Source organism: Mobula birostris, chromosome 16 (assembly GCF_030028105.1).
Source record: "Mobula birostris isolate sMobBir1 chromosome 16, sMobBir1.hap1, whole genome shotgun sequence".
Lineage (NCBI taxonomy): Eukaryota > Metazoa > Chordata > Chondrichthyes > Myliobatiformes > Myliobatidae > Mobula > Mobula birostris.
In genome coordinates, this window is record NC_092385.1 from 959,213 (window position 1) to 983,044 (window position 23,832).

General features: G+C 44.7%; 1 long non-coding RNA gene across 1 annotated transcript in view; it reads left to right on the forward strand.

Annotated features, from left to right (window-relative positions):
* Positions 1 to 866: 866 nt before the first annotated feature.
* LOC140210920 (uncharacterized) overlaps positions 867 to 23,832 on the forward strand; it is a 34,750-nt gene continuing 11,784 nt past the window's right edge. The window contains exons 1-3 of the long non-coding RNA XR_011889338.1: positions 867 to 1,312; positions 8,312 to 8,483; positions 13,277 to 13,398. This is a non-coding gene — a long non-coding RNA (uncharacterized lncRNA). The remainder of the gene's footprint in view (positions 1,313 to 8,311; positions 8,484 to 13,276; positions 13,399 to 23,832) is intronic.

Sequence of the window (23,832 nt, forward strand, 5' to 3'; positions counted from 1 at the left end):
AAGCAGCAAGCTGGCTGCTGGCTGTGTGCTCAGAGACCCAAGTGCTTTGGGCACAAAGCTCGGAAAAAGTAAATCATAAATCAGTGAGTTGTTTATTTCTCCCCTCTCACTGTAAAACGGAGACACCTCCTTTTCCCTTATTAGGGAGAGAGAGAGCTAGTAGTACGTTGAATTATCGGGTGAATGAGTAGTCTTTGGGGTACTACAAGTGTGTGCCTTTACTGATGCTAAGTTGCACGCTCGAGTGCTCGGTGGAGGGTGCCAATGCTTTTTTTGCTGGTGGGGGAGGAGGGACCGTTGCTTTGTTGCTGATTACACGTGGGAGGGGGAGCTGGGAGGGACTTTGGGGTTTTAACATTTAACCGTTAATTATTTTTTGTTTTTGTGGATAGTTGCAAAGAAAGAGTATTTCAGGATGTACATTGTATACATTTCTCTGACATTAACTGTACCGTTGAAACCTTTGAGAGCAAAGAGCTAAATTGTACTACAGAGGCAAAATACAAAAGGATGAAAAATGCAGCACTGAAAGTGCAGTATTTAAATGCGTGTAGCACTCTGAATAAGGTGGACAAACTCATGGCGCAATTAGAGACGGGTAACTGTGGGCATCACTGAGTTGCGGCTGCAAGAAGGCCACACTTGCAAGCTTAACATCAAAGGATATACTTTGTATCGAAAGACCAGGCAGGAAGGCATAGGTGGTGGTGTGGCTCTGTTGGTAAGAGATGGAATTACATCTTTAGAAAGCGGTGACATAGGATCAGAGAATGTTGAATATTTGTGGGTGGGGTTAAGAAATTGCAAGGGTAAAAAACCATTATGGGAATCATATATAGGCCACCAACCTCCAAATAGTAGCCAAGATATGGATTTGAGGGGTCCAAGTTGCAGGTGGGCAACTTGGAGCTATGTCACTGCCTTTTACACCTGGGTTGGACTTTGTGTTTTGCAGGAAGGGTTGGCAAATTATGTCAAAGACATGAGGACATGACTAAATTTGGTGGGGGGAGAGTAGAACACTCTGGAAAAGGATTCACTACCAATGTAATGGTTTCTCTGTAGCAGCAGTGTTTGGGTTATGACCAGAGATAATGGGGGCTTTGGAAAGTGTGGCATCCAATGAGGGGAGTGTTTTTCTTTCTTGTGTGCCCGGGAGCAAGGGATTCGTAGGCTTTTGTTCGGCAGAAGATGGAGAGAGAAGATGCCCGACGGAGAGTTCAGAGACTGAATTACGGATTGGACTTGGAATGGGGTCAGAAGTCGACAACGCCTGGGGGAAATCGATGAAGAATGAATGGACGGGAAAATTGTGAGCTCCCACGTGTGCATTAGATTGTTTCTTTAAAATGGGCTCTTTTTGTTTTCTTTGTTAACCCTGTAGCCAAATTTAGAATTATAAAGCTCAATCATTTAATTGCATATGGTATACTGTTTGTTATTTCATGGTACTGATTTGTAACGGGAAAACATCATGCAGCATCCACCCAAAAGTTTGGTGGGGCCAGAAGCCAAATTCCCCCAAACTAACGCTGCCGGCTGAATCTGAGGGTTACGTGTATATAAAAAAAAAGTGAGGCAGTGTCCAAGAGTTCAATGTTCATTTAGGAATTGGATGGTAGAAGGGAAGAAGCTGTTCCTGAATCGCTGAGTGTGTACCTTCAGGCTTCTGTACCTCCATCCTGATGGTAACAGTGAGAAAAGGGCGCTGGAGGTCCTTAATAATGAGCTCTGCCATTCTAAGACACCGCTCCCTGAAAATGTCCTGGGTACTTTCTAGGCTAGTACCCAAGATGGAGCTTCTTTTGATCCTGTGCAGTAGCCCCCCCATACCAGACAGTGATGCAGCCTGTCAGAATGCTCTCCACGGTACATCTATAGAAGTTTTTAAGTGTATTTGTTGACATACCAAATCTTTTCAAACTCCTAATAAAGTATAGCCACTGTCTTGCCTTCTTTATAACTGCATCAATATGTTGGGACCAGGTTGGATCCTCAGAGATCTTGACACCCAGGAACTTGAAACTGCTCACTCTCTCCACTTCTGATCCCTCTACGAGGATTGGTATGTGTTCCTTCGTCTTACCTTTCCGGAATTTCACTATCAGCTCTTTCGTCTTACTGATGTTGAATGCCAGGTTGTTGCTGTGGCACCACTCCACTAGTTGGCATATCTCACTCCTTTATGCCCTCTCGTCACCATCTGAGATTCTATCAACAATGGTTTTATCATCAGCAAATATATAGATTGTATTTGAACTATGCCTAGCCACACAGTCATGGGTATAGAGAGAGTAGAGTAGTGGGCTAAGCACACACACCTAAGGTGCACCAGTGTTGATTGTCAGCGAGAAGGATGTGTTATCACCAATCCGCACAGATTGTGGTCCTGGTTAGGAAGTCGAGGATCCAGTTAAAGAGGGAGGTACAATATAGTGCCCAACGTTCTAACAGGGTAGCAGTCATTACTGGAATTCCCTTCCTGGGATTAAAAGTGGACACAAGGGGCTGGTGATCCGCCACTAGCATAAACTTTTGACATAGAGGTAGTGGTGAAAGTTCTTTATTCCCCGTACTAGACTAAAGGCCTCTTGGTCAATCTATGCATCATTGTGTTCTGCACTTGTCAGTGTTAATGAAGCAAATGCATCTTTCATGATGTGTGACAAAACAGCTCCAATGCCATAAGCAGACACATCACCCACCAGTGTGATGGGCAGGGATGTGTGTGGAGTGGGGCTGAGGAAGGGTAAAAAGGATCAGCCATCATTGAATGATGCAGCAGACTTGATGGGCCAAATGGCCTAATTCTGCTCCTATGTCTTATAATGGGTGAGCAATTCATCAGAAGTTATTTGTCTGTTTGTTTCCTTGAATGGTCTTTTACATCTTTCTGACCGTTCCCACTTTGCTCCTGTCTGTAGTGGTGTGTTCAATGGATGCAGCACTGTTGCAATGTTTGGGAGAAACCGATAGTAGTAGTTTACAAGGCCCAAGTATGACCTGAGCTGTGACACATTTTCTGGTTTGGGTGCCTGTAGCACTGCTTCAGTCTTCTCTTGTGACTTATGTAAGCCATGCTTGTCAATGACATGTCCACAATATGAGACTTCATTCTTGAAAATCTCACATTTCTCTCTCTTTGCATGCAGACCAAACTCACCCAGCCGTTAATAACTTTACCAATGTTCTGGAGGTGTTCTTCATTATTTTTGCCAGTTATGATGATGTCATCACAGCAGTATTGTGTTCCTGGGATATCTCGGAGCATTTAGTCCATTGCCTTCACCAAATTGCTGGAGCTGGTAGGACACCAAGGACGAGACAGTTATACTGGAGCAGGCCCTTTTGAGTGTTGATTGCGAGGAACTTCCTGCTTGACTCCTCAATCCCAATTTGCAGATAGGCTTGCGACAAGTTAATTTTTGAAAAACTTTCCCCACCTGCCAAAGATGCAAAAAATGTCTTCTATTCGTGGCAGGGGATACTGCCCAGGACGCAGCACCAGATTGATCCTCACCTTGAAATCCCCACATATGTGAACAGTTCTGTCCTGCCCTTTATTGATCACTGGGACAATGGCGCGGCCCAATTGCTCCACTCAACCTTGGAGAGAATTCCAGATGCCTTCAAACTCTGCAGTCCAGCATCCACTTTAGGACGTAATGTGTAAGGCACTGAATGAGCTTGACGGAATTTTGGTGTTGCTGTTTCAACCAGTTCCTTTCTGGCTTTCATGACTTTGAGTTTACCAATCCCCTTCTTGAACACCTCATTAGCATTAAACAGCTGTGCCAGTCTCTGGTTAGTGCTACTGTAACCCACAGCTTCAGCCGGCAACATTAGTATGGGCTGCTGATGTCTGTTGATGTCACACTGAGAACTTTGATTGAGTGCCAGTCTAGTTGGATTTTTCTCAACTACTTTTCAATACATAAACCTCTAAATGTTGTGTTTGGCTTCCATACACCACATTTACTTTCATCTTGCCTTTGGGAGGCACTTTTTTGTCTGTGTAAATCTTTAGCATCACTGAAGTCTTCTCTAATGGTATCTTAGAAAACAGTGTGTTGTAGTCAGCCTTTGAAATTATGGTCAAAGCTGACACTGTATCCAGTTTTACACCGGACACATCTATTGTGATCCAGATGATTTTGTAATCTGCTTCAGTTATACTATGCAGTTCTTAGCATGACAGTCCATCTTTGTCAGACTCTGTTGTCAGATTCTGTTTTACATTTGTTTACTTTATGCATTTGCTTAGTATTGTGTTTGACACTTTTCTCTTGGTTATGCTTCGTGTCTGCCCTGTACATTCTCTCTATGTGACCTTGTCTGTGACTCTTTCTGCAGACTTTTTCTTTGAACCAACAGCCATCTGCGTCATGGGAGGATTTGCCACATCGATAACCTCTTTGGCTTTTTGCACCATTCAGGGACATTTTGTGCATTTCCAATTCTAACCTTGTTGTCTGTAGTTCAGCTGCATCTTTTCACCATAAGACCATAACAAACAGAAGCAGAATTAGTCTATTGGGGTTATTGAGTCTGCTCCACCATTCAATCATGGCTGATCTTTTTCTCATCCTCAGCCCCACATCCTGGCCTCCTCCCTCCGACTTTTGAAGTTGTGGCCAATCAAGCACCTATCGATCTCCACCTTAAATACACCCTAACAATCTAGCTTCCACAGCTGCCTGTGGTAACAAATTCTACAATTTCACCACCCTATGGCTGAAGATATTTCTCCACATCTCTGTTTTAAATGGACACCCTTCTATTCTGAAGCTCTGCCATCTTCTCCTAGACTCCATCACCATGGGAAACACCCTTGCCACATCTACTCTGTCTAGGCCTTTCAACATTTGAAAGGTTTCAACGAGATCACTCCTCATCCTTCTAAATTTCAGTGAATACAGGCCCAGAGCCATCAAACATTCCTCATATGATAACCCTTTCATTCCTGGAATTATCCTTGTGAACCTCCTCTGAGCCCTCTCCAATGTCAGCACATCTTTTCTAAGATGAGGGGCCAAAAACTGTTCACAATACTCAAGGTGGGGCTTCACCAGTGCCTTATAAAGCCTCAGCATCACTCCCTGCTCTTATATTCTAGCCTTCTTGAAATGAATGTTAATGTTGCATTTGCCTTCCTCATTTGCATCTCAGATCTTTGTATTTTCTTCCTGTTTAGAAAATATTCTGCACATTTCTTCCTTCTACAAAAGTGCATGTTCATGCAGTTTCCAACATTGTATTTCATTTGCCACTTTCTTGCCCACTCTTCTAATCTGTATAAATCCTTCTGCAGCTTTCCCATTTCCTCAACACTACCTACTCCTCCACCAATATTCGTATCATCTGAAAACTTGGCAACAAAGCCATCTATTCCATCATCTAAATCATTTATATACAGCATAAAAAGATGCAGTCTCAACACTGACCCCTGCGGAACAACACTAGTCACTAGCAGCCAACCAGAAAAGGATCGCTTTATTCTCACTCGCTGCTTCCTATCAATCAGCTAATGTTCTAACCATGCCAGTAACTTTCTTGTAATACTATAGGCTCTTAGCTTGGTAAGCAGACTCATGTCAAAGGCCTTTTGAAAATCAAAATATACAACATCCATTGAATCCCATTTATCTACCCTATTTGTAGCTTCCTCAAAGAATTCTAACAGGTTTGTCAGGCAAGATTTTCCCTTAAGGAAACCATGCTGACTTTGTACTATCTTGCCCTGTGTCACCAAGTACTCCATAATCTCACCCTTAACAATTGACTCCAATATCTTACCAACCACTGAGGTCGGGCTAACAGGTCTATCATTTCCTTTATGCTGCCTCCCTTCTTCCTCAACGAGTGGAATGACATTTGCAATTTTCCAGTCCTCCGGAACCATGCCAGAGTCCAATGGTTCTTGAAAGATCATTACTAATGCCTCCACAATCTCTACCACTTCCTCTTTCAGAACCCTAGGTGCAGTTCATCTCATCTGGGTGACTTATGTACTTAATGTCTTTCAACTTTTTGAACACCTTCTCAATAATAACTGCACTCACTTCACATTCCTCGCACCCTCAACACCTGACACATTGCTAGTGTCTTCCACAGTGATGCAAAATACTCATTTAGATCATCTGTCACTTTGTCCTCAGTTATTATTTCTATGGCCTCTTTTTCTAGCAGTCCTAAATCCACTCTCATCTTTCTTTTTTTTTATTTTTTTACATACTTCAAAAAGCTTTTACTACCTACTTTGATATTGTTTGCTAGCTCACTTTTATATTTCATCCTTTTCCTCCTAATGATTATTTTAGTTTTTTTCTGTAGGCTTTTAAAATCTTCCCAATCCTCTATTATCCTGCTAATTTTTACTTTGTTGTATGCCCTCTCTTTTGCTTTTACATTGGCTTTTACTTCCCTCGTCAGCCATGGTTGTACTATTTCACCATTTGAGTATTTCTTTGTTTTTGAAATACATCTATACTGCACGTTCCTCATTTTCCCCAGAAGCTCATGCCATTGCTACTCTGCTGTCATCCCTGTCAGCATCTCCTTCCAATTTACTTTGGCCAACTCCTCTCTCATACCACTATAATTTCCTTTACTCCACTGAAATACTGCTATGCCAGACTCTACTCTCTTCCTATCAAATTTCCAGTTGAACTCAATTATTTTGTGATCACTGGCTCCCTAATTGCCTCCAGTCCATTACATAACACCCAATCCAGTATAGCAGATCCTTTAGTAGGCTCAAGAACAAACTTGTCTAAAAAAACAGCTTGCAGGCATTCAACAAATTCACTCTCTTGAGATCCATTCCAACCTAATTTTCCCCATCAGCCTGCATGTTAAAATCTCCTTTTCTATTTCCCATTGTAATCTCTAGTACCTCCCCCAGAACAGGCCCCAATGACCCAGGAACCCAAAGTCCTGCCCCCCACGCCAGTCTGTCAGCCACGCATTAATATAGTGAGGTGACAGAAGGAGTGATGAACTTGGATCCCAAGATCTCTCTGTTTAGCCATACCGTTAAGGATCTTGGTCATAGCAGTATGCTGTCTCCTTGCATTTGCCCTACCAATGTGCAGTATCACACATTTATCTGGATTAAACTCCCTATGCAATTTCTCTGTCTATATCTGCAACTGATCTATATCATGCTGTATTCTTTGTCAGCCTTTTACACTATCCACAACTCTACCAATCTTGGTATCATCTGCAAACTTATGGACCCACCCACCCATATTTTCATCTAGGTGATCTATATAGATCATAAGCAGGAGAGGTCCCAGCACAGGTCCCCATGGAACACCACTAATTACAGACCTCCAGTTCGAGCAAGTCCTTTCAAACACTACCTGTGTCCTCTGTGCACAAGCCATTTCTAAACCCAAACAACTAACTTACCTTGGACCCCATGCATCAATCTTCTGAATTAGCCTCCCATGAGGGACTTTGTCAAGTGCCTCTGTAAAATTGATGCAAACAACATCCACTTCCCTACCTTCCTCGATCTCTCATCACCTTGTCAATAATATCAATCACGTTGAAAAGACATGGCCTACCCCACACAAAGTCATTCTGGCTCTCCCTCATTAGGCCCTGGGTTAGTTAGTTATCTATTTAGTTATTGTTTTACTTATTGCAATACAGCACTGTGGTCCTTCTGCGCCACTCAGCAACCGTAAATTTAACCCTAGCCTAATACGGGACAATTTACAGTGACTAATTAACCCACCAATCTGATCACAAACTGGAGAAATCTGCAGGTGCTGGAAATTTGAGTAACACATATAAAGTGCTGGAGGAACTCAGCAGTTCAGGACTGGCAAAGGGTTTTGACTTGAAACGTTGACTGTACTCTTTTCCTAGATATTGCCTGGACTCCAGCATTTTGTGTGTGTTAACCTACCAATCTGTATGTCTTTGGACTGTGGGAGGAAATCAAGAGCACCCGGAGGAAATCCACCAAATCCACCCGGTCGCAGGGAGACCTTACAGGAGGTCGACTGTACCTCTTCCTAGAGATGCTGCCTGGCCTTCTGCGTTCACCAGCCACTTTTATGTGTGTTCCAGCATCTGCAGATTTCCTCGTCCTTACAGGAGGTGGCGGGAATTGAATCCGAGTCACCAGTACTTACTGTAAGGCGTCGTGCAAACCACCACGCCACCTGCATTCGTAAGCGGTTGGACTTTGACAATGGGAATGCCGGTCGGTATTGGGTGTATAGTTTGTGTGAACTTACTGTGTTAAAGTAGCTGCTGAGAATTTTTGTATATGAATCTTTTTTTTTTTTTTTTTGAGGCTTGTGGCCCTAATCCAGTGATTCCAGATATTGCTGATGGCATCTCGGCTACCTGGAAACCTCCACACCGAAAACTTACAGTCGGTGACTCAGTGATCATATGCGCAAGCGCAGGGGCCTCTGTGGCTGAAAATCGCGCATGCGCTCAGTGGACAAAGGGCTCGCAAGGAGGTAGGATTACGTCTCCGGTCGGGTCTTTCACAGCGAGTGCGACCGCCCCCCGACTCAGGGACAAATGTGACCCCGCACCTTCAGACAGTCCCGGCCTTTTCTCTTTCGATCCGTACCCGAGCCCCCGGGGGCTTCCTGCTGATGAGCGATAATGCCGGCAAACTGGCTCTCTCGTTCACTCACCATGCTGGAGGAACTCAGCAGCCAGGCGGCATCTATGGAAAAGGGTGCAGGCGACGTTTTGGGCCGAGGCCTTTCATCGAAACTGAGAAAGAAAAATGAGTCAGAGTGAGAAAGTAGGGGGAGGGGAGGAAGACCCACAAGGTGATGGATGAAAATGAGAGGTGGGAGGTGGGGAGGGTGAAGTAAAGAGCTGGGAAGTTGATCGGTGAAAGAGATCCAGGACTGGAGAAGGGGGAATCTGATACTGGAAGAAAGGAAAGGAGGAGCACCAGGGGGAGGAGAGAGGCAGGTAAGGAGATTAGGTGGGAGAGGGAAATGGGAATAGGGAATGGTGAAGGAGGTGGGGAAGGGCATTACCAGAAGTTTAGGACATCGATGTTCATGCTATCAGTTTGGAGGCTACCCAGATGGAATATAAGGTGTTGCTCCTCCAACCTGATTGTGGCCTCATCACGACAGTAGAGGAGGGCCATGGACTGACACGTTGGAATAGGATGGGAAGTGGAATTAAAGTAGGTGGCCACTGGGAGATTCTTCTTTTTCTGGAAGATGGAGCGTGGGTGCTCAGCAAAACAGTCTCCCAATCTGCATCGGGTTTCGCTGATATACAGGAGGCTACACCAGGAGCACTGGGTACAGTAGATGACCACAGTAAACTGACAGGTGAAGTGTTGCCTCATCTGGAAGGACTGTTTAGGACCCTGAATTTTAGTGTGAGATGAGGCTCGGGGCAGGTGTAGCAATTGTTCCACTCGCAAAGGTAAGTGCTAGGAGGGAGTACAGAGGGGAGGGGCGAATGGATAAGGGAGGCAGTAGGAAGCGATCCATGCGGAAAGTGGGAATTGGGGGCTGGGGAAAGACATGCTTGGTGGTGGGATCCCACTGGAGACGGCTGAAGTTACAGGGAATCCCAGCACACACATAATTCTCCATAACTTCCGCCATCTTCAGCATCTTTTCCATTGATGCTGCCTAGCCTGCTGAGTTCCTCCAGCATTTTGTATGTGTTGCTTGGATTTCCAGCATCTGCAGATTTTCTCTTGTTTGTGACTGGGCCTCTCATTCACTGAATTCTCTATATATACAGTCGGTCATTGATGCACTTCTCATCAGTCCGTATCGTGTGTTTGGAAGCTCAGGCACAGGAAATCTGCGTGCTTAGATTTCCCAAACACTGCGAGCTCCAGCTACCTAAATCCAAAGATTAGCCTCAAACCAAAAATATTTTTCCAGGTTAATCTCAAATGAAGAGTCTTCCTTTCAATGAAAATGTCAATTAGTGCTGCACAGAATCATAGAAAGGTACATCACAGACTATCGTCCACAAACTTGACCACAAAGCCATCAATTCCATCATCCAAATTACTGTCATATAAGGTTTAAAGAAGTGGTTCCAACACAGACCCCTGGGGAACAGCAATAGGCACTGGCAGCTATTCAGGAAAGGCTCCCTTTATTTCCACTCTTTGCCTCCTGCCAGTCAGCCAATGCTCTATTCATGGCCTCTTAACTTGCTGAGCAACCTCATTCATGTGTAGCACCTTGACAAAGACCTTTTGAAAATCCAAGTAAACGTAGAAACTTAGAAAACCTACAGCACAATACAGGCCCTTCAGCCCACAAAGTTGTGCCGAACATGTCCCTACCTTAGAAATTACTAGGCTTACCTATAGCCCTCAATTTTACTAAGCTCCATGTACCTATCCAAAAGTTTCTTAAAAGACCCTATCGTATCCGCCTCCACCACCGTTGCCGGCGGCCCATTCCAAGCACTCACCACTCTGTAAGTAAAAAACTTACCCCTGACATCTCCTCTGTACCTACTCCCCAGCACCTTAAACCTGTGTCTTCTTGTGGCAACCATTTCAGCCCTGGGAAAAAGTCTCTGAATATGCACATGACCAATGCCTCTCATCATCTTATACACCTGTATCAGGTCACCCCTCATCCTCCATCGCTCCAAAGAGAAATGGCCGAGTTCACTCAATCGATTCTCATAAGACATGCTCCCCAATCCAGGCAGCATCCTTGTAAATCTCTGCACCCTTTCTATGGCTTCCACATCCTTCCTGTAGTGAGGCGACCAGAACTGAGCACAGTACTCCAAATGGGGTCTGACCAGGGTCCTATATTGCTGCAACATTACCTCTCAGCTCCTAAATCCAATTCCATGATTGATGAAGGCCAATACACCGTACGCCTTTTAATCACAGAGTCAACCTGCGCAGCTGCTTTGAGCATCCTATGGACTCGGACCCCAAGGTCCCTCTGATCCTCCACACTGCCAAGAGTCTTACCATTAATACTATGTTCTGCCATCATATTTGACCTACCAAAATGAACCACTTCACACTTAAGCAACACACATAAAAGTTGCTGGTGAACGCAGCAGGCCAGGCAGCATCTCGAGGAAGAGGCACAGTCGACGTTTCAGGCCGAGACCCTTCGTCAGGACTAACTGAAGGAAGAGTGAGTAAGGGATTTGAAAGTTGGAGGGGGAGGGGGAGATCCAAAATGATAGGAGAAGACAGGAGGGGGAGGGATGGAGCCAAGAGCTGGACAGGTGATTGGCAAAAGGGATACGAGAGGATCATGGGACAGGAGGTCCGGGAAGAAAGACGGGGGGGGGGACCCAGAGGATGGGCAAGGGGTATATTCAGAGGGACAGAGGGAGAAAAAGGAGAGTGAGAGAAAGAATGTATGTATAAAAATAAGTAACAGATGGGGTACGAGGGGGAGGTGGGGCATTAGCAGAAGTTAGAGAAGTCGATGTTCATGCTATCAGGTTGGAGGCTACCCAGACGGAATATAAGGTGTTGTTCCTCCAACCTGAGTGGGGCTTCATCTTTACAGTAGAGGAGGCCGTGGATAGACATGTCAGAATGGGAATGAGATGTGGAATTAAAATGTGTGGCCACTGGGAGATCCTGCTTTCTCTGGCGGACAGAGCGTAGGTGTTCAGCAAAGCGGTCTCCCAGTCTGCGTTGGGGCTCGCCAATATATAAAAGGCCACATCGGGAGCACCGGACGCAGTGTATCACCCCAGCCGACTCACAGGTGAAGTGTTGCCTCACCTGGAAGGACTGTTTGGGGCCCTGAATGGTGGTAAGGGAGGAAGTGTAAGGGCATGAGTAGCACTTGTTCCGCTTACACGGATAAGTGCCAGGAGGGAGATCAGTGGAGAGGGATGGGGGGGACGAATGGACAAGGGAGTCGGGTAGGGAGCGATTCCTGCGGAATGCAGAGAGGGGGGAGGGTAAGATGTGCTTAGTGGTGGGATCCCGTTGGAGGTGGCGGAAGTTACAGAGAATAATATGTTGGACCCAGAGGCTGGTGGGGTGGTAGGTGAGGACCAGGGGAACCCTATTCCTAGTGGGGTGGCGGGAGGATGGAGTGAGAGCAGATGTACATGAAATGGGGGAGATGCGTTTGAGAGCAGAGTTGATGGTGGAGGAAGGGAAGCCCCTTTCTTTAAAAAAGGAAGACATCCCTCGTCCTAGAATGAAAAGTCTCATCCTGAGAGCAGATGCGGCGGAGACGGAGGAATTGCGAGAAGGGGATGGCGTTTTTGCAAGAGACAGGGTGAGAAGAGGAATAGTCCAGATAGCTGTGTTTAGCACCGGACGCAGTATATCACCCCAGCCGACTCACAGGTGAAGTGTTGCCTCAGCTGGAAATTTTCCACCTTCCAGGTGAGGTAACACTTCACCTGTGAGTCGGCTGCGGTGGTCTACTGCGTCCGGTGCTAAACCCGATGTGGCCTTTTATATATTGGCGAGACCCGACACAGACTGGGAGACCGCTTTGCTGAACACCTACGCTCTGTCCGCCAGAGAAAGCAGGATCTCCCAGTGGCCACACATTTTAATTCCACATCCCATTCCCATTCTGACATGTCTATCCACGGCCTCCTCTACTGTAGAGATGAAGCCACACTCAGGTTGTAGGAACAATATCTTATATTCCGCCTGGGTAGCCTCCAACCTGATGGCATGAACATCGACTTCTCTAAGTTCCGCTAATGCCCCACCTCCCCCTCGTACCCCATCTGTTACTTATTTTTATACACACATTCTTTCTCTTACTCTCCTTTTTCTCCCTCTGTCCCTCTGAATATACCCCTTGCCGATCCTCTGGGTCCCCCCACCCCCCGTCTTTCTTCCCGGACCTCCTGTCCCATGATCCTTTCGTATCCCTTTTGCCTATCACCTGTCCAGCTCTTGGCTCCATCCCTCCCCCTCCTGTCTTCTCCTATCATTTTGGATCTCCCCCTCCCCCTCCAACTTTCAAATCCCTTACTCACTCTTCCTTCAGTTAGTCCTGACGAAGGGTCTCGGCCTGAAACGTCGACTGCGCCTCTTCCTCGAGATGCTGCCTGGCCTGCTGCGTTCACCAGCAACTTTTATGTGTGTTGCTTGAATTTCCAGCATCTGCAGAATTTCTGTTGTTTGCACTTCACACTTATCTGGGTTGAACTCCATCTGCCACTTCTCAACCCAGTTTTGCATCCTATCAATGTCCCGCTGTAACCTCTGACAGCTCTCCGCACTATCCACAACACCTCCAAACTCAGCAAACTTACTAACCCATCCCTCCACTTCCTCATCCAGGTCATTTATAAAAATCACGAAGAGTAAGGGTCCCAGAACAGATCCGTGAGGCACTCCACCTCTCCAAATGTTCATAAATCCTGCCTCTCAGGATCTTCTCCATCAACTTACCAACCATTGAGGTAAGACTCACTTGTCTATAATTTCCTGGGCTATCTCTACTCCCTTTCTTGAATAAAGGAATAACTTCTGCAACCCTCCAATCCTCTGGAGCCTCTTCCATCCCCATTGATGATGCAAAGATCATTGCCAGAGGCTCAGCAATCTCCTCCTTCGCTTCCCACAGTAGCCTTGGATACATCTCATCCAGTCCCGACGACTTCTCCAACTTGATGCTTTCCAAAAGCTCCAGCACGTCCTCTTTCTTAATATCTACCTGCTCAAGCTTTTCAATCTGCTGCAAGTCATCACTACAGTCGCCAAGATCCTTTTCCATAGTGAATACTGAAGTAAAGTATTCATTAAGTATCTCTGCTATTTCTTCCAGTTCCATACACACTTTCCCACTGTCACACTTGATAGGGTCCTATTCTTTCATGTCTTATCCTCTTGCTCTTCACATACTTGTAGAATGCCTTGGGGTTTTCCGTAATCCTGCTCACCAAGGCCTTTTCATGGCCCCTTCTGGCTCTCCTAATTTCCCTCTTAAACTCCTTACTGTTAACCTTATAATCTTCAGGATCTGTAACATTACCTAGCTCTCTGAACCTTTTGTAAGCTTTTCTTTTCTTCTTGACTAGATTTATTACAGCCTTCGTACACCACGGTTGCTGTACCCTACCATAACTTCCCTGCCTCATTGGAACGTACCTATGCAGAACTCCACACAAATATCCCCTGAACATTTGCCACAGTTCTTCTATACTTTTCCCTGAGAACATCTGTTCCAATTTAAGCTTCCATTTTCCTGCCTGATAGCCTCATAATTCCCCTTACTCCAATTAAACGCTTTTCTAACTTGTCTGTTCTTATCTCTCTCCAATGCTATTGTAAGCGAGATAGAATTATGATCACTATCTCCAAAATGCTCTCCCACTGAGAGATCTGACACCTGACCAGGTTCATTTCCCAATACCAGATCAAGTACAGTTTCTCCTCTTGTAGGCTTACCTACATATTATTGAAACCATAGAAACTACAGCACAGGAACAGGCCTTTTGGCCCTTCTTGGCTGTGCCGAACCATTTTCTACCTAGTCCCACTGACCTGCACACGGACCATATCCCTCCATACACCTCCCATCCATGTATCTGTCCAATTTATTCTTAAATGTTACAAAAGAACCCGCATTTACCACCTCGTCTGGCAGCTCATTCCATACTCCCACCACTCTCTGTATGAAGAAGCCCCCCCTAATGTTCCCTTTAAACTTTTCCCCCCTCACCCCTAACCCATGTCCTCTGGTTTTTTTCTCCCCTTGCCTCAGTGGAAAAAGCCTGCTTGCATTCACTCTATTTATACCCATCATAATTTTATATACCTCTATCAAATCTCCCCTCATTCTTCTACGCTCCAGGGAATAAAGTCCTAACCTATCAATCTTTCTCTGTAACTGAGTTTCTCAAGTCCCGGCAACATCCTTGTAAACCTTCTCTGCACTCTTTCAACCTTATTTATATCCTTCCTGTAATTTGGTGACCAAAACTGAACATGATACTCCAGATTTGGCCTCACCAATGCCTTATACAACCTCATCATAACATTCCAGCTCTTATACTCAGTACTTTGATTAATAAAGGCCAATGTACCAAAAGCTCTCTTTACGACCCTATCTACCTGTGACGACACTTTCAGGGAATTTTGTATCTGTATTCCCAGATCCCTCTGTTCCACTGCATTCCTCAGTGCCTTACCATTAACCCTGTATGTTCTACGTTGGTTTGTCCTTCTAACATGCAATACCTCACACTTGTCAGTATTAAATTCCATCTGCCATTTTTCAGCCCATTTTTCCAGCTGATCCAAGTCCTTCTGCAGGCTCTGAAAACCTTCCTCACTGTCTACTACACCTCCAATCTTTGTATCATCAGCAAACTTGCTGATCCAATTTACCACATTATCATCCAGATCATTGATATAGATGACAAATAACAATGGACCCAGCAATGATCCCTGTGGCACACCACTAGTCACAGGCCTCCACTCAGAGAAGCAATTCTCTACCACCACTCTCTGGCTTCTTCCATCAAGCCAATGTCTAATCCAATTTACCACCTCTCCATGTATACCTAGCGACTGAATTTTCTTAACTAACCTCCCATGCGGGACCTTGTCAAAGAAACCTTATTGTGTCAAGAAACCTTCCTGAACACACCTAACAAACTCCACGCCATCTAAATCCCTTGCTGTAGGGGGATGCTAATCAATATTTGGGAAATAAACATCTCCCATCACAACAACTCTTATTATTACACCTTTCCAGGATCTGTTTCCCTATCTGCTCCTCAATATCCCTGTTACTATTGGACGGCCTATAAAAAACACCCAGTAAAGTTATTGACACCTTCCTGTTCCTAACCTCCACCCACAGAGATTCCGTAGACAAGCCCTCCATGGCATCCACCTTTTTTGCAGCTGTGACACTATCCCACCTCTTTTGCCTCCCTCCCTGTCCTTTCTGAAACATCTAAAACCCGGCACTTGAAGTAACCATTCCTGTCCCTGAGCCATCCAAGTCTCTGTAATGGCCACCACATCATATCTCCAAGTACTGATCCACGCTCTAAGTAGACAACATCCACTGATTCTCTTTTGTCTGTACGGCTTGTTTCTTCAAGGGATTCCAACAGATTTGTCAGGCAAGATTTTCCCCTAAGAAAACCATGCTGACTTAGGCCTGTTTTATCACATGCCTCCAAGTACCACAAAACCACATCCTTAACAATCAACTGCAACATCTTCCCAATCACTGAGGTCAGACTAACTTTCTTCTGCCTCTTCCTTTCTTGAAGACTGGAGTGACATTTGCAAATTTTAAGTCCTCTGGACCCATGTCAGAATCAGTTCTTTCAGAACACTGGGGTGTAGACCATTTGGTCCAAGTGACATATCTACCTTTAGACCTTTCAGTTTCCCAAGCACCTTCTCCCTAGTAGTGGCAACTTCACATACATCTGCCCCCTGACACTTTTGAACATCCAGCATACTTCTAGTGGTTTCCAAGGTGGAGACAGATGCAAAATACTCTGTTTACCCACTTCTTCCTTGTCCCCCACTACTACTTCCAGTATCATTTTCTCGCAGTCCAATATTTTCTCTCGCCTGTTGGCAATGATCGCATCATCCTGCCTTTAGAATAATTCTTCTTTTTTGGAATGTATCTATCCTGCACCTTCTGAATTGCTCCCAGAAACTCCATCCATTGTTGTCATCCCTGCTAGTGCCCCATTCCAATCAACTTCAGCCACCTCCTCGCTAATGCCTCTGTAATTCCCTTTACCCCACTACAATACTAATACTTCTGACTTTACCTTCTCCTTGACAAATTGCAAGGTGAATTCTATCATATTATGATCACTGGCCCCTAAGAATACCTTTATCTTAATCTCTCCGATCAATTCTGTTCCATTGTGCAACACCTAATCCACCCTAGTAGGCTCAACCACCAGCTGTTCCAAAAATCCACTTATGTAGCTATTCTACAAATTCCCCATCTTGGGACCCAGCATCAACCAATTTTCCCAAAGTACCTGCATATTGAAATCCCACATGATTATCAGAGCGTTACTCATTTGGCATGCATTTTCTATGCCCCGTTATAATTTATGGCCCACATCTTTGATACTGTTCGGAGGTCTGTATGTAACTCCCATCAGGGTCTTTTTACCTTTGTGGTTTTGTAGCTCTACCCACAACAATTTGTCAAGTTTATTGTCATTTAACTATATGCATGTATACCGTCAAATGAGAAAACGTTTCTCCGAACCAGGGTGTAAAGCAGTAGTAGACAAAACACACAATAATTACGAAAGTAAGTATAAAACCTACAGGTGAATGATGCAGAAGTAAACAAACTCAAGTGAATAAACTTAGTACAGTATTGTGCGGTACAGAACAGATTAACCAGTGACACTTCAAATGCAATGCAGCGGAGAGTTCAGAAGCCAAATCACCTGAGGGAAGAAACTGTTTCCCATCTTGACCTTTCTTGTTTTATGCATCGGAGTCTCTTGCCTGTTGGTAGGATGTCAAAGAGGATGCTGGATGGATGGGTGGGATCCTTAATAATATTAAGGGCCCAGCGTATACAGTGTTCCCGATGGATGGTAGAGAGAGACCTCAATGATCCTCTCAGCCATTCTCATGGTCCTTTGTAGGGACTTTCGGTCTGATGCTCGACTGTTGCCTTACCAGATGGAGATGCGACTTGTCAGGACACTCTCAATGGTGCTCCTATTGAATGTAGTTAAGATGGGGTTGGGGGGAGCTTCACTTCCCTCAATCTTCTTAGGAAGTGGAGGCACTACTGTGCCTTCTTGTTCAGGGAGTTGATATTAAGGGACCAAGTGAGGTCACCTGTGATGTGAACTCCCAGGGGTTTGGTGCACTTAAGTCTCTCTATGGATGAGCCACGTATTCGTAGACAGGGATGGTTCATCTTCACCTTCCGAAGTCCACAATGATTTTCTTGGTCTACTCCAAGTTCAGAATTAGGTTGTTCTCACACCAATCCACGAGCCACTCCACTTCCTTGATGTACTCTGTCTCATCATCATTCGCAAACTTGATGACACGGTTTGAACTGAATCCAGCGACGTAGTCATGCATCAGCAGTAGGCTCAGCACGCAGTCCTGGGGAATGCCAGTGCTCAGCGTAATTGGACTAGAGGAGTTGCTGCCCACACGGACCGACTGTGTCCATTCTGTTAGGAAGTCCAGGATCCAATTGTGGAGGGAGATATTGAGACCCAGCGAGGAGCTTCCCTATCCTTTTCTGGGTATGATGGTGTTGACTGCCGAACTGAAGTCTATAAATAGCAGGCTGGAATATTAGAACCCATTTTCCAGGTGGACAGGACAGAGAGGAGGGCAAGGGGTATTGCATCATTAGGTTTGAGTGATGAGCAAACTGAAAAGGGTCGTGAAGCTGGGAGAAAGGCTTTAATGTGCTCCATGACCAGCTGCTCAAAGCATTTCACACGGTGGATGTTAATGCCACAGGACGGTAGATTTAGGCAGGTTGCTGTTGTTGTCTTTGGCACTGGAATGATGGTTGCCACCTTGAAATCTGAGGGGACAATGAACTGTTCCAGAGAGATGCTTAATATATCCATTGGCACCTCAGTTAGCTGGGCTGTGCAGTCTTTCAGAACCTGACCTGGTATATTATCGGGCCCTCCAGTACTGCATGGGTTGAATCTGGCCAGGGTTTCCCTTGCCTCAGCTTCAGTCAAACGGAGTGTCTGCTGCCCTGGGAGGAGGGGTGCCTTTCTTGCCATCTGTGGATCAAACCGGACATCAAAGATAGTCAGTCTGTCAGGGAGTGAGACTTCCTGGTTGCTAACGCACAGGGTAGACTTGTAGTCTTAATCCTCTGATTTCTCGTGTGCCTGGTATATCATGCGCCTGAATTCTTGTGTGCCTGGTATCGCAAAGAGTACTCCTGTTTTGCCTTCCTGTTGGAGTGGGAGAGCACAGTTCTTCCTTCATTGAGGTCTGTCGTATCCCCCAATCTGAGGGCAGCATCATAATCCCTCAGCCAGACATGGACCTCTGCAGTAAGCGACAGCTTCCGATTTGCCCTGGCCCAGATGTGTTTTGTCACGGTAACATTCTCACTACACTTCTCCATGTAGCTGATCACATATTCCTCGATATTAGTGTGGTTGCCATAGGTAGCTGCCTCCCTGAACATTCTCCAGTTCATGTTTTCAAAGCAGTCCTGCAGTGCTGAGAGTGCCACCTCAGGGCAGATTTTCACCATCTGAAAATTGATCTGGTCCATTTAATCACTGGTTTGTCTGCTGAAATTAACATTACAGATTAGTGATCTAAGAGTCCAATGTGGGGTTCTGTACCTTTCGATCCTATGTCACTTCTTTCTAAGGATTTGATTTCATTTTTACCAACAAGGCCACTCGGCTTCCTCGGCCTATCTGTCTGTCCTTTCGATATGATGTATATTCTTGGACGTTAAGCTCACAGCTATAATTTTCTTCCAGCCACGATTCAGTGTTACGTAATACATATCAATCTGTAACTGCTACAAGTTCATCTACTTTATTCTGTAAGCTCTGTGCATTCAAATATAACACCATCAGTCCTGCATCCATCACCCTTTCCAATTTTGCCCCACTTTTACATTGCAGCTCATCCCGTTGACTGTAATTTTGCGCTGTCAACAGCCTCTCCTTGGTAGCAGTCTCACTACACACGGCCTCTGTTTGTAAGCCAGCCACCCCATCCTCAGCTCTATCACTCCAGTTCCTATCGCACTACCAAATTAGTTTAAACCCTCCTGAACACCTCGAGCAAACATACCCGCAAGGATACTGGTCCCCCTCCAGTTCAGATGTATCCCGTCTCTTTTGTGCAGGTCATTCCTTCCTGAAGAGAAATCCCAAAGATCCAGAAATCTGAACCCCTGCCCCCTGCACCAGATCCTCAGCCACACATTCAACGGCCAGATCCTATTCTTACCCTCACTAATGTATGGCACAGAGATTACTACCCTGGAGGTCCTACTTTTCAGCTTTCTACCTAGCTCCCTAAAATCTCTCTTCAGGAACTCCTCACCTTTCCTGTCTATGTTCTCTGGAGCAAGACTTCTGGCTGTTCATGCTCCCCCTGTAGAGAGCTGTGGATCTGATCCGAGACAACCCTGACCCTGGCCCCTGTGAGGCAATATATCATCAGGGTGTCTCTATTCTGTTAGCTGTGGAATTTCCTATCACTACAGCAGTCCTCTTCCCCTCTCTTCCCTTCTATACCACAATGCCAGACTCACCTTTCACCTTTCACTCTTAACCCATGACCTCCAGTTGTTGTCCCACCCAACCTCAGAGGAAAATGCTTGCTTGCATTTGTCCCATTTATAACCCTCATAATTTTGTATATCAAATCTCCCTTAATCTTCTATGTTGCAAGGAATAAAGTATTAACCTATTTAATCTTTCCTTATAACTCAGGCAACATCTTTATAAATTTTCTTTGTACTTTTTCAACCTAGTATACATCTTTCCTGTAGGTAGGTGACCAAATCTGCACACCATACTCCAAATTAGGCCTCACAAATGTATTATACAACTTCAACAGAACAACCCATCTCCTGTACTGAATACTTTGATTTATAAAGGCCAAGGTGCCAAAAGCTTTCTTTACAACCGTATCTACTTGTGTCATAGTCACAGAGAGGTACAGCACAGAAACAGGCCCTTTGGCCCATCTAGTCCATGCCAAAACCATTTAAACTGCGTACCCCCATCGACCTGCCCTAAGACCATAGCCCTCCATCTCCCTACAATCCATGTATCTATTCTGTGACAACACTTTCAATGAGTAATGGACCTGTATTCCCAAATCCCTTTGTTCTATAGCATGAAAAAAAAGAATAAAGCCTTTCCATTAGCTTTTGTTCTTGAGAAAATCGCCTTCATCCTTCCTCCTCTTGTTCTGGACCGTCTGCATGTGAAAACATGTACCATTTTCTCTGGGCACATAATCATCATGATCTCAGGTTGTCAGTAGAGTGTTCTGAGGTTTTTCAATTTTTTTGGTGTTGGGTTTCCTTTGTATTCTCTGTGTTTTATTAATTATAATTATCTGTTTTGCTTTGCTTCAGGTTTTTATGTGTTATTGTTAGGTCTTCTCCAGTTAACATTTAACTGCAATTGTCTTTGAATACTTTCAATTAATTCTCCAAGACTTTGTAGGTTTTCAATTATGTATGCTTGGACTTTTACCTCTTCTTGGAAGTTTGTCTCTTATTAGATAGGTGGAAGGGCAGGTAGTGCTGAGGAAGTAGGAATGCTGCAGAAGGATTCAGATTAAAAGAATGTCAAAGATAAGTGACAGACTGAATACAGCGTTGGGAAATTGTATGATCAGGCACTTTGGTAGAAGAAATAAAAGCATGGACTGTTCTCTAAATGGTGGGAAAATGTTCAAATCTGAGGTGAAAAGGACTTGGGTGTCCTCGTACAGGATTCCTTAAGTGTTAATTTACAGGCCGAGGCAGTGGGGAGGAAGGCAATGCGATGTAAGCATTCATTTCAAGAGGACTAGAATATAAAAGCAGAGATAAAATGTTGAGGCCTTGTGTCACTGTGAGCCATATTTTGGGCCCTTTATAACACCTTAAGAAATAGGAGCAGAAATAGGTCATTTGACACATCGAGTCGCGTCATCTTGCCTTTAGAATCATTTGAGTCATAGAAAACAGCAGCAAAGAAACAGGCACATCTAGTCCATGCAGAAACCATTTAAGCTGCCTACTCCCATCGACCAAAGCCCCCTGTATTCCTACTATCATGTACCTATCCAAACTTTACTTAAACGTTGAAAGACCATATTCGATCTGCCATTTCTTTGCCCTTTCTGTCCTTCTGTAGCCTCTCTGCTTCCTCAAAACTACCTGCCACTCCACTGATCTTTATATCATATGCAAACTTTGCAACAAAGCCATCAATTCCATCATCCAGGTCATTAATATATAATGTAAAAATAATCGGTCGCAACGCAGACCCCTGTGGAACACCACTAGTCACTGCAGCCAACCAGAAAAGGCTCCCTTTACTCCCACATTTCCTATGGCTCAAAGCTTGTTAAGCAGCCTCATGTGTGGCACCATGTCAAAAGCCTTCTGAAAATCCAAGTACACAACAACAACTGATTTTCCTTTGCTTATCCAGTTTATTATTTCTTCAAAGAATTTAAACAGACCTGTCAGGAGAGACTATTCCTTAAGGAAACCATGCTGACTGCGGCCGATTTTATCATGTGCTTCCAAGTACCCTGAGACCTCATCCTTAATAATGGACTTCAACATCTTCCCAACTACTGAGGTCAGGCTAACTGGCCTATAGTTTCCTTTCTGCTGCCTTCTTGGACAGTGGAGTGACATTTGCAATTTTCCAGTCTCCCAGAACCTTTCCAGAATCTAGTGATTCTTGAAAGATCTAGTACATCACCAATCTCTTCAGCTACCACTTTCAGAATCCTGGGGTGTAAATCATCTGGTCCCAGCGACTTGTTTACTTTCAGGCCTTTCAGTTTCCCAAGAACCTTCCCTCTAGTAATGGTAACTTAACACACTTAACCTGACGCTTGGAACTTCCATCATACTGCTTGAATCTTCCACGGTGAACACTGATGCAAAATACTTACTCAGTTCACTATTGGACCACTAGAAAATAATGCTGGTGAGGAGTAATGGGGGCAGAGAAATGGCTGTTGAACTTAATAAGTACTTTGCATCAGTCTTCACTGTGGAAGACACTAGTAGTGTGCCAGATGTCTGAGTGTTAGGGAGCAGGAGTTAGTGCCATTGTTATTACGAAGGAAGAAGTGCTTGGCAAACTCAAAGGTCTTAAGGTGGATAAGTTGACTGGACCAGATGGACTACATCACAGAGTCTTCAGAGAGGTTGCTGAAGAGATAACGGATGCATTGGTCGAGATCTTTCAAGAATCACTTGATTCTGGCATGGTCCCGGAGGACTGAAAGATTGCAAATGTCACTCTACACATTAAGAAGGGAGGGAGGCAAAAGAAAGGAAATTATAGGTCAGTTAGCCTAGTCTCAGTGATTGGGAAAGTGCTGGAGTTTATTATTAAGGATGAGATTTTGGGGTACTTGGAAACTAATGATAAGTCAAGGTCAGCATGGTTTCTGTGAAGGGAAATCTTGCCTGACAAATTTGTTAAAGTTTTTCAAGGAAATAACAAGCAGGGACAAAGAAGAGGCAGTGGATGTCATTTACTTGGATTTTCTGGTGTTTGATAAGGTGCCACACATGAGGCGGCTTAACAAGATGCATGACTATGGCGTTACAGAAAAGATACTGACATGGACAGAGGAACGGCTGACAGGCAGGAGGCAGCAAGTGGGAATAAAGGAGACCTTTTCTGCTTGACTGCCAGTAACTAGTGGTGTTCATTGGCGATTAGTATTGGGACCACTACTTTTCACATTGTTTGTCAATGATTTGGAGAATGGAATTGATGGCTTTGTGGCAAAGTTTGCGAATGATACGAAAATAGGTGGGGAAGTAGGTAGTGCTGCGATTGCAGCAGGATTTAGACAAATTGGAAGAATGGGCAAAAAAGTGGCAGAGGGAACACAGTGTAGGGAAGTGTATAATAATGCATTTTGGTAAAAGGAACAGAAGTGCAGAATATTATCTAAATGGGGAGAAAATTAAAACATCAGGGGTGCAGAGCGACTTAAGAGTCCTTGTGCAAGACTCCTAGAAGGTTAATTTACAGGTTGAGTCAGTGGTGAAGAAGGCAAATGCAATGTTGGCATTTATTTTAAGGGGAATAGAATATAAAAGCAAGGAGATAATGCTGAGGCTTTATAAGACACTAGTCAGGCTGCACTTGGGGTATTGTTTTGGG